Here is a 12,629-nt window from a genome sequence, read left to right as displayed (position 1 = left end):
TCCCAGCAGTACACGCTGACTGTGGCAATACAGTGGCAATAAGACAATGCTATATAGTATATACTGGTGACGGACGGAAGTACTACTGATCCCAGCAGTACACGCTGACTGGCAGTACAGTGGCAATAGACAATGCTATATACTGGTGGCGGAAGTACTACTGATCCCAGAAGTACACGCTGACTGGCAGTACAGTGGCAAATAGACAATGCTATATACTGGTGGCGGAAGTACTACTGATCCCAGCAGTACAAGCACGCTGACTGGCACTACAGTATTATGACTAGGAGGCTGGGGGGGCCCTGGCTAGCCTAGCTGGTGAGAGAGTCTAACCTGCCTGCCTACCCAAAGCTAAACCCAACTTCAAGTGGCGGAGAAATGACGCGGTTCGGGTATTTATTTACCCGAACCACGTGACCCGCTCGGCCAATCTCAGTGCGAGCCGCGTGTTCGAGCCCGAACCACATGACCCGCTCGGCCAATCACAGCGCGAGCCGAACGTTCGGGGAACATGGCCGAACGCATGGTCGAACACCACGAGGTGTCCGGCGGAGCCCGAACCGAACTCGAACAGACCAAAATCCGGGCGAACCCGAACAGTGGCGAACACTGTTCGCCCATCACTAGTAATAAAAGACGGAGTAAAAGCTTTATTTAACAAGCAGGTATTTCAGTTTTCCTAACAGTCAAGGCTACGTCCCGGGTAATTACAGTTGCCCTGTTTTTTTTCAGCAGGTGCTACATGCAGTAGCTTTTTCTCATTACTACTTTTACAGTAATGTAGTCTGCACACTCATTTTTAGGAGTTTGTAGGCTTTGCAGTGTCTGAATTTCTTCATAGATTTGTGTGCCTATGTTCTATCCTAGACAGCTCCATCCAGGCTCATGCTATGTTTGCTGGTCACTCATACGGCTGCTACAGATAATCTCTTAACAGGCTCATAGGTTTATGATGTTTCTGTGTAAGTTGATTCATGCATCTGCCAGTCCTTTTGCTCTCTAGTAATCATACATACAGGTTAACTAGCATGTGTTCTCTGTGCATATACCACTGTACACGTCATGCAGCTTGTACTACGGAATCATAATTTGCTATTGTTAGACCTCACCTGTCTGAGTTGCATGTATTTTCACTGTCCCTCTTAGTGCACTCAACACGCATGAAGACTTTCTCAATATAGAGCACATGTAAATGCACTGACATACTTCTGTGCATTCTAAAACTGAGGCTTCAATAGCTACTTGCGTTGCCTAAAGCAACCAATGTATCCCTTTTATTTACAGACATTGATTTATGAACACATGCTTTATGAAGTGGCATTAACTACTTCCGTACTGGCAGTCTCTGGCCCCTTAAGGACCAGAGATTGCTAGTACCAGAAAACATACCTGCCACACTCGCTGGTCATGATGCTCTCCCATCACAGCAGGCCACTCTCTCTGCCATCTGTATGACAGCAAACCGCTTTCAGCCGGTCAGGAGCCACTTTCATTGGCTCCTGACCCTGTCGATCAATGTAAGCCAATGGGATTGGCTCACAGTGATCACGTGGTCAGGAACCAATGAAAGCGGCTCCTGACCTGCTCACAGATCCCTGCGGGTGCAGAGTGGCTAGATTGGCGGGAGTGACAGGTGTGCGCTGCGGGGAAGGTGAAATCTACACCCTGTCAGAGCCGCGCAGCCATCTGCAGGGTGTAGATTTCTACCAATATGGTCCGGAGCTGGCTAAATAAGCGTTGTCTAGTTAGACTTTCCCAGTAGGGTTTGTTTGTCCCCTTCTTCATAGCATTTCTCTATAGCCACATGTAAAGTCTTTATGCCCATCTTAGTTGCTCTTTCTAACATTTCACACTTTCAGTTAAGGCTCGGTTCACACTGCAACATTGAATGGATCCTAAGTTACTAATAGGATCCAGTCACAGTTGTCAGTCCGCAACAGTTTAACCACAATGCAAAAAATTGGACCTGCACACTTTTTCTAGACAGCAGATATGTTTCCCAAGTGAGCCTGTGGTGGAAATTATTATTGATTTACAAAGTGCCAACATATTCCGAAATGCATCTGCTCAGGACTCCAACTTGACCCCAGTGCTCTGTCTGCTCTGGTTGGCCGTTGGCGATGTGGCTTGATGAGAACAGAGCCTAATAACTGCTCCTTTAACACAAGAATACAATATTCCAAATGCCACAGCTGAATTTTACACTATTGAAATAGAGAGACAGAGCACCCTCATGATTCCTGAGCAAAGCCAGACTGAATGCTCAGTCGGGGATTTTATCAGGGCTGATTAGAAGCAGTCTGAGCAGTGAAGAATGAAACAGAGGGCAGGGTAGGTGTTTTCTCTAAGGTTCCCACTGATGTACTGTATATGGTAAAATACATGAGGGTGCTTCGTCTCTGGTTCACTTTAATGTTAGCAGTGCAGGTGTAGTTTAATATCACCTGTCCCACTAATCGGGATAATACAGTTGAGAACCCACCTGATCACCATAAAAGGTGTGTTTTGAGATTGGTAAACTTTACGTGCATATAGAGACACACACTGGGAAGCGTATAAGGCCACATATAAACCAGCAGATAATCCATAGTTGTCTTCCCGAATATTCTTTCTGGTTGGAACACAAAACTGCAATGACACAGATCGTGGTTTGCGTTCACTGTAGCTCTGAAGCAGTTTTGTGTGCCAAAAATATGGTCCAATGCTGTTCTTAACCTATTGTGGACCGCCGCAGTATAAATCTACGGCGGGCAGGGGGCGCTGCGGTTCTGACCGGACGTAAACTCTACGTCCCATTCACCGCGCACCCCCACCCGTCTCCTCCGCTGTCCCCGCTCGGTCTGCGCGGAAATCAGCTGCCCTGCCGCCTCTATGACGGCAGAGCACTGTGCGCCGGGCAGGAGCCGTTTTCATTGGCTCCTGGCCCTGTCATTCATGTAAGCCGTTCCCATTGGCTTACATGGAGTGACAAGGTCAGGAGCCAATGAAAGCGGCTCTTGACCGGCGCACAGCGCTCTGCCATCATACCAATGGCAGAGAGAGCAGCCTGCGGCGAGGACAGAGCGGCGTGCCCGGCAGGAGCGGCGGCTTTTAGTGGCGATTCATCAGGAAGCGGCGGTTTACGGGACCAGCACCCTCTGGTCCTTAAGGGGGCAGAGGGTGCTGGTCCCGAAGTGGTTAAGAACAAGGCTTTAGGAATGTGCAGTAGGGACACAAAAAAATGTTGCTCTTGAAACTGGTGTGTCTGAGATTTACAAAGCTCCATGAAGAAAAGTCAGTGGCAGGGAAATGCCTCTTGTCTCCATGTCCACAGTCCTGAGAATTTATTTAAAGGACAACTGACCTGAGAGGGATATGGAGGCTGGCATATTTGTTTTGTTTTAAACCACACACATTGCCTGGCTGTGCTGCCGATCCTCTACCTCTAATACTTTTAGCCATTGACCCTGAACAAGCATGCAGATCAGATGTTTGACTTAAAGTAATCCTGTATGGAAAAAGTACTTCTGGTGGGTACTTACCTTGAGAGGGGGAGACCTCTGGATCCTAATGAGGCTTCCCCCATCATTCAGCCTTGGGAATCCAAGACTGGCTGGCTTTTTTTTTCCTTACGGTTTCTCTTTAAGTTTGACTGCATTTGCAGCATGTTTTTTCAAAGGAAATAAATATAGCAGCTTCCAAATGCCTCTCAGGCCAGTTGCCCTTTCAGGTTTGGTTTTATCTGCTTTCCAGTTTCTCCATAGATCTGTCAGGAGTATACCGTTGCAAATGTATGCTGCAGAATGGCATTAGTAACCCAGTGGTGCAGTGGAACTAAGCAAGAGACACACTTTAAAGCAGAATTTCTGGGCACTGCAGTCATGAAAGGAAAATATAATGTCCTTTTTTGGTTTTTTGTTTTGTTTTTAAAACATGCCTCCGGAAGGGTACTTTTCCCCTGCAAGCATTCCAATCAGATATTCATAAATGTAGGTGTTAGGCTGGTCACAAGATAATGGAAATCCCTTCATTAGTTCCTTCTTTTTTTTTTTTTTTTTTTTTTCAATTAACGTGATTTGATTTTTACCTAGAGTGCATGCCACATTTTTTTTAATGGTGTTTTGGTTAAAGTAAGTGGGAATTACATACCAAATATGGTGCAATGTGATTTCTTGTGAATTTCCTTTTTTTTTTTTTTTTTTTTACTAACTATACAAAACCTAGAAAATACACAAACACAACAGCATCTCAAAATGGGAAAAGTGTAACATTAACACTGAACCACACTGAAAAACATGTTAAAATTTGGAAGAATAACAGGCTGGCAGGGAACACACTTGACGGTTTACGTGCACATTTTCTGCACAGGAAAACTGAGAACCCCCTGTTAATCAATGGGCTAGTAAACACTTAATATGTTGTTCGCATGCAGAAAAAAACTGACATTCTGCATGATGACTCTGCACATTTTGTCAGTTTTTTGTATCAATTACATCAGCTGCTGTGAAAAAACGTGCGCGTTTTCCTGCATAGAAACACACTTGGTGTGCAGAAAAACACGCACAAAAAACTGAAAGACAAGTGTGTTCCCTGCCTCGGTGCATTTGTAGTTGTAATTTTCAGTGGGGAAGGGCCTTTAGTCCCTAGAACCCTAATCTGTGGCCTTTCTTTATGTTCATTTGAAAAACATTTGTTCATTTTTAGCTTATTGGTAGTTTTCAAGCTTTACATATTTCTTCAACCCACATCAGTGGTGTTTGATGGTCTTGTTCTTCCTAGTATGGCTGACCAAAGATCCTGATTTTCCCAAACATCACACAGATGGTCATAGGGTCAATGTTAGGGAAAGTGGGTGGAGCTTCCAATAGCCAATCAAATTTCATCCTTTGACCATCCATAGAAAAAATAAAACCACTGCACATTTCACACTTTGAATGGCAGAGACTTAAACTTGGCACCGTTGGGCACTGGTTGACTACAGTTCAAGATTGTTTTAGGCGTACACTCCTGTTTTAGGAGTTCACTATCCAAACTCTGATTCCCATATTTGTGGTGGTTGCTGGTGTTTTTTCGAAGCACCACTCTCAGTCTTGCTAGGATGGCCCACCAAAGACCCTAAATTTGCCATTGACCTCATTAGGAGGTTTTTGAGACTGATGTTTGAAGAGTTAAGTTTCAAAAATATATGAATGGCAGCAACCGTATAGTCATGAGGTCAAACAGCAGAAATGGGTTACATTTAGAAGATGGCGGAGCTACTAACAGCCAATCAGATTTCATCCATTACATTTCTGTGGGCAAATTAAAACTTTTGCCATTTTCACACTATAAGCACCAGGGTTCCCAAACTTTGAATTGATAGCTACTGGATGATTAGGGTACAAGAATTGGAGGGGGGGGGGGGGAGGGTGGAGCCACCAACAGCCAATCACACTAGGAGAGCATAAGGTAGGTAACTAGTTGGTGTGCAAGTAAGCCAAACATGTTGGGTAGCTTCTGGAAGTGTTTAGCAGTAACAAAGTGGAACAGGACAGCATTAGGGAGGCTGGCAAAGTTGCTGCTGTTCAGAAACTAGCCATTTTGTATAGGTTGCTACATTTGTAGGACGTTTTTTTTTCCATCTCAAGGTAAAAATGTAGTAATGCAAACTAACTACACTGCAGAATAGGTGGTATATTGGGTACCTTTTTGAAATCATTTTCCAAATTTTTTCTAACATTTTATTACAATCTATATAAAATCCTGTATGTATGTACTGCCATTACTTGAAAACACCTTGACCAGTTTCAATGAAACTTGGTATACAGATGCCTTACTACCTGGGATGATATGTTCTCTGGGTCTCACGTCCCCCCTGCACACCTGGGTAGAACCGCAAACAGCCAATCAGATTTCACCTATTGGAAAAATAAATGGACGGCAATGGAAAAAATGTAAAAGGCAGACATTCCCGCAGTAATAAAGCCAGAGTCCCTAAACTTGGCACAGTTGGTCACTTGCTGACCATGGTTACAAATTCAGAAAGTGCGCCCAGCATAAAACAGCCAATCAAATTTGATCATTTCATTTTCAATGGGAAAATGTAAACTACAGCCATTCGTAGACTATTGATCCCAGGGTTCTGATTGTGGTTAACCACATAAGGATACTTCATGGAGAATTTTTATGTGTGCATCAACCCAAGTAACACCTGAAAAATCTGGCTTTGCAAATTTGGCCTAATTGGCTACTCACGAGACATAGCTCATGCAAATAAGCATTTGCTTTCGCATGCCAAAGTTTGCACGGCTAAAACCAATACCGCAAAGCGGTTGCCCTGCGGGAATTAGTTCATGCTACATAAGCACTATCCAGGAGCGCCACGGGGAGGCTTTCCAATGCCCCCATACAACCGGGGTGCCACGGGACCCCAAGTGCCCTCACTGCCTGGAAATCACAGCGGCATCCCGGAGGGGGAGGCTGGGAGGTGCAGGCGAGCCCCCCCCCCCCCCCCCCCCCCCCCCAAGCATGGCCGGCACCGGGAAGAGACGCCCTGCAAACTTTGGCATGCGAAAGCAAATGCTTATTTGCATGAGCTATGTCTCGTGAGTAGCCAACTAGGCCAAATTTGCAAAGCCAGATTTGTCAGGTGTTACTTGGGCTAAAACCTGGTGCAGTAGGTCATTGGGTGACTGGGGTTCAAATTCACTAAAGGGACAGAGCCACAAACAGTCAATCAGATTTATTTGCTGGATAAACTGCTTCCATTCACACATTTTTGATGCCAGGAGTGACTGTGTGTCAACATTACAAGAAGTGGGCAGAACCAAAAAACATTTCACAGGGAAAATGTCAACTGCAGCCATTCTTACACGTTTAATGGCAGGGTTCTTAAAGCGGAATATAACCCTGCATTTCAACTTTGCTCTAAAACATTATTTACAGCATATTATATGCAACCAGCATTTTTTTTTTACTAGACCAGCATTGGAAGGGTTACACACAGAGATTTAACATTCCTGGAGAGAACTGCTCCCCGCAGGAAGTTTAGATAGATACATTCTGTTTACTTAAATGTAACAATTGTGGAATGTGACTCGCTCTCTCTGACTGTGCAGGAGCTGGAGGACAGCCAAAGAGTGAGTAACATTCCTCACTTGTTACATTCTGTTGACTTAAATGTATCTATCTAAACTTCGGCTGCGGGGAGCAGTTCTCTCCACGGAACTTTAAAGCTCTGTGTGTAACCCTTCCAATGCTGGTCTAGTAAAAAAAAAATGCTAGTTGCATATAATATGCTGTAAATAATGTTTTAGAGCAAAGTTGAAATGCAGGGTTATATTCCGCTTTAAACTTCGGACAGTTGGTCATTGGTTGACTGGGATTAATATTCAGGAAAGTGGAGGGGGCCCAACAACAACCAATGAAAATTCACCTATTGATTTTCAAGGGGAATATTTAAATTGTTGCTTTTCTTACACTGTTATTAGCACTGTCCTCAAACCTGGTACAGTTGGTCATTGGGCGAAAAACTCAGAAAAGAGGGCAGAGCCACAAACAGCCAATCAGATTTCTGATGGGGAAAAATTTAAATTATTTATGCAGAGGAACCCGAAAGCTCACCAACTTGGTCATTGAGTGTCTGTGTGTTAAGGTTACAAAAAGTGGTGGGCGGAGCCAACAGACAAATACATACCAGGGCAATGGCGGGTCTTCCATTAGTAGCTAAATATAAGAGAAATGCCTTCCCGTTTTGACCTAAATGCCAGTCTCCCTCTCCCACATTTTATTAATTCATTTTTTTTTTAGCATCTCGAGCATGCTTTTTGGTCTCAACTTGTTATATTCCTGCACAATAAGATAAGACCCAGTATCCAGCGACACCAAGTTATGAGTGATGAAAATCTCCCAAATCCCTCTAAAACTTTTATATTTCAGTCATTACTCCATGCTAGGCAAGAAATTGCATAGGTTCCACATTGGTAAATACCTTTCCCTCAATGTCTTAACTGTAATGTTTTGTTTAACCTTTAATCTCACTAATATTATAAATGCGAAAGTTTGGATGTTTGTTACTCAGTCCCGTAACAATGGCTGAACAGATTTGAATGAAATATGGCACACAGATATAACATTTCCTGGAATAACATATAGGATACTTTTTATCCCCATAACCATGAAGTGGGTGGAGACAAATGCAAATTTCACTGGGAAAATTTAAACTGCAGCCATTCTTACACTATTAATGGCAGGGTTCTCAAACTTTGCACAGTTGGTCACTGGGAGACTGGGATTAATATTCAGAAAAGTAGGTGGAGTCTCCAAAAGCCAAGGAAAATTCACCTATTTATTTTCAAGGGGAATATTTAATTGCTGCCATTTTTGCACTGTTGATGGCACAAGCCTCAAACCTGGTACAGTTGGTCATTGGGAGACTGGGGATCAAATTCAGAAAAGGGGGTGGAGCCACAAATAGACAATCAGATTTGTTTCATTTCAATGCAATTTTTTTTTATGCCAAAGACTGCAAAGCTCACAAACTAGGTAATCATGTATTGGGGGGGGGGGGGTGTCAGAAAAAGTGGGCGGAGCTTGTGTTAACTATTTTGTAATATTACCCTTCTTTTGGTGTATTAGCCATAGGTTGCATTTAATGTCATACCATATTTTTACCAATGTACATGACTGTCACAAATATTCTTATGTGTCTCTATCAGATGTTATGCACTATACTTGTAATAAAGCCTGCATTTGTTTAAAAAAAAATATTACCATGGCTGCAGCGAACACCCACATGCATAGTTCAGCCTTCCTGCCAGCATAGTCAATATTGGGTATATCAGTTTTGTGACTAGTGCACATTTCATATTCCAGAGTTGCAATGCTTCATGCTACTTGAAGCTAATTCTATTTTCAGGATAAGAGAAATTAATGGGAAGTTATAGGGAGTTAATGAATAGTTACAAGGAAATGAATGGGGAGTTTCAGAGAACACAGAAAAGTCTGATTTCATGCTCTGGACACTATCTGAGTGTCCAGTAGGCAGCAAAGTAAGAGGTGGAAGGTAATTTTTAAATATTTTTCAGAATAACTTTTATATATTTGGAATATATCATTTCAATGATTTATTAACACCGGTAGAATTTTACTTTAACTCGTTATTCCAGTTAGTTGTGTGAATGTAATTGCTGTCATTTTGTTTCCTGTTGATCTACCAGCATGACTTTGTGCGCAGAGAGAGGCCAGCACGGGTCCTTATAGATCTGATACAAAGAACGAAGGATGCGGTCAGGGAGTTAGACAATCTACAGTACAGGAAAATGAAAAAAAATACTCTTCCAAGAATCTCGCAATGGTCCACTAAATGAATCTCAGGAAGACGATGAGGTAAGACAACATTCATTATGAGCACCTGTTTTGAAAAGCAATATATTGTGGTCAGGTAAATGAGGACACAAGTACAGGATAATAATAACCTACTACCTTGTGCTTCACACAACCAATTAATTGCAATAACAAAAGACCTCAGAGATCAATGACTGATATATCAAATACGTGTATTATGAAAACACATCACATTTTATACACACAATATACCCATGATCCCCAATTATTGCACCATACCTTTAAAACCTATGAAGACATATGTCTGAGCATCAAAGATTATTACTATATGCACTATTGCACAGCACTGATCAAACTTCCTATGCAGACTATAATTGTTCATGGCTATTAGCTTCCTGCCTGACTGATAGATTGACAGTGCAAGCGTGCCACAAACAGTGTATCCGCATTAGTTCACAGTCTTCCTAGCAGTGTCGGACTAGATAGGATTGATGCTGAATATTAGTGTCCTGATCAGAGATAGTTCATAGAAAAAGCACATGCAAAAATATGCATATAAAAATTCATCTGGCCAGAGATTGCTCACATATACTTCACAGTTGTGAATAAAAACATGCAGTGTGTCTCACCATACTTCACTCACTCCCTGTGCTCCCGGGAGGGGCCTTTAACAGATTTTGGCCTCGATTCATCATTGTCTTTGAGATAACGTTCTCCAATTTGTTAAATTACCGAATTCGAAATTTATCAATTTCTAGTTGTATTAATCAAGGTTTTTCCACATTCGGTGTGAATTCGATAAAATATCGATAATAATTCGGTAACGTGTCGATATTTACATTTTACAGTGGTAATTTAACACAAGGCCATAAGATTCCCATGGAATTGTGGGTAGAAGGCAGTCCTTTGAACACTACGTATCAACATTCTGAATAGGGCTTAACACCTGGACCAGGATTCTGGAAGTGGCTTGGGACAATCCCACAATTTCACCAGTTGCGGCTTGATAGAAGCCTTTTTCTAAAAAAAATATAGTGCAGCTAGCAATTTAGTTAACCCTGGCACTGCCTGTGTTCTCTTACAAGATGATTCAAGAGACATGCAGATGTCCTGTTATAGCAAATAAATCCATTTTCTTGCAAATTGGTATGACCTTATTCTTGCCCTTCTGCGCCTTTGAATCACTCTCAGCTGATACATAACCACTTCAAATGGCTCCATCTTCTCTGTCAGCAATGATCTGACAGGAATAACAACAGAGCAGTGAAGGAGATAACTAATCCTAAATGTAATGCTAAACCACGCCCACTTTATTTTCATGAATTGCACTTTCTGTCCCAAGCCGTCACGGAGGCCATGCACCTTGCTTAATATTGCAGTATAGCTGCGACAAACAGTCTTGCCCCAATTGAATTGTCCTCAGCGCGGGCGTCCCCGCTGCTCTTGGGTTTTACTGGCTGTGCGCTTTGGGCTTCCACACATCTGCCCACTCTCTCACCGTAAGGCAGAGGTGCACGCCAAACTGCACACAGGGTATCCTCTCTAGCGTCTCTCCTGTGGCTCTTCTGGGTACGGTGGCTCACACAGACCAAACTAGTGGACGGGTTTCATCAAATCTCGCTCTGATTTCTTCAGCACTAATGGCAAATTGCTCTCCTACTCCATCTTGTGGTTGCTTTTATAGATGCATATATATTCATCCTATTAACCTCCTTAGCGGTAACCCTGTGCTGGACACGGGGTAAGCCGCTGCGGAGGATTTCTCAGGCCCCGCTGGGCCGATTTGCATTTTTTTTTTTTTATACACGCAGCTAGCACTTTGATCGCTGACGTTACCCGCCGTGATAGAGGGTGCCCCCCCGAGACCCTGTGCGCTGCCTGGCCAATCAGTGCCAGGCAGCGCTGAGGGGTGGATCGGGACTCCCTCTGACGTCACGGCGTCGGTGAAGTCATCGCGCCGGGGGAAGCCCTCATGGAAATACCGTTTATAACGGGATTTCCTAATGCGCCTGATCGCCGGAGGCGATCGGATGAGAAGGGGGGGTGCCGCTGCTCAGCGGCTGTCATGTAGCTAGCGCTAGGCTAGCTACATGATTTTACAAAAAAATTTAAATAGTGCTGCGCTGCCCCCCTGGCAGATTTAATTGACCGCCAGGGAGGTTAAGCTCATGTAAAAAGGCCTTTTAGCTGTACTCACTCTACTGGATTCATAATTATACGCTTTCAATACAACAATATGCCTTCACATAACACTTATCCCTAATTTTAAGTATGCATCTCCCACATGGAATTTATGTAGCAATTGGCAAAACATTTCTAGCTCTAAACTGACATGTTTATAAATGCGGAGGGAGGGGACTCCACATGGTAGGACCCCGAGAACACGCCGACCCCCCCCCCCCCCGGCCCATCCCAACCCATACAGTGACCTCATGGGGCAGCATAGTACCTATATTGAAATTAATAATGACAACAACAAAAAAATAGAACTACATCAACTTAAACACAAATGAAGCCTATCTCACGCTTTCCCCCATAGAAAGGACGGTTTGGCGACCCGGGGATTTAAAGAAACAATCCTAAATTAAAATCTACATTCAATTCCCTTGGTTTTAGAGCTTTACATTTATAGATCCACATGCATTCTTTCTGCAATAATATCCTATCAAAATCCCCCCTCCTGGGGCTGATATTCAATTTGTGTATACCCCTAAATGTCATCCCTTTTAGGTCACTATTGTGGCATTCCATAAAACGTTGTGCCACTGCACTATCCATATTTTTAGCCTTAATATTTTTTATATGCTCACCTATCCATGTTCCCAAGTCCCTCGCTGTCTTTCCTATGTAAATTTTGTTACAAGGACAAATCAGTTGGTAAATCACTTTAGTTGTTGCACATGAGATATAATCCCGTATTTTATCAATGAAGGTGTCGCCTTCTATCACATATTTACAGAATCTGCAATTTTGACATTTAAACATCCCCTTTCTCCTCGTGGGGGTATCTCTCTCTCTTTGAAACTCACTTCTTACCAGCAAGTCATTAAGACTACTGCTTCTTCTTGCCGTCACGTGTGGTGTTGTCCCCACTATTTCTGCTATATCTCGATCCAAAGTGAGAATTCCACAATTTTAATTAAGGAGAGCTAACAATTGTTCCCAATGACTCCCATATTTTGTGAACAATCTAACCGCGCACCTACCTGTTTGCAAGGCTCTAACATAAGCTTTTTTGATCATCCTATTAGGGTAGCCCTTCTCTTTTAATCTTTGTTTCAAGGCATATGCCTCTTGTTTAAACAAATCAACAGTGGCGCAGTTGC

General features: G+C 43.1%; 1 pseudogene; it reads left to right on the top strand.

Moving 5' to 3' along the window:
* LOC137534598 (serine/threonine-protein kinase TAO3-like) overlaps positions 1-12,629 on the top strand; it is a 288,974-nt pseudogene that overhangs the window by 52,258 nt on the left and 224,087 nt on the right.

This window comes from Hyperolius riggenbachi, chromosome 1 (assembly GCF_040937935.1).
Source record: "Hyperolius riggenbachi isolate aHypRig1 chromosome 1, aHypRig1.pri, whole genome shotgun sequence".
Classification (NCBI taxonomy): domain Eukaryota; kingdom Metazoa; phylum Chordata; class Amphibia; order Anura; family Hyperoliidae; genus Hyperolius; species Hyperolius riggenbachi.
The sequence above is the reverse complement of the archived record's forward strand: the minus strand, read 5'-3'. Positions and strand labels throughout refer to the sequence as shown.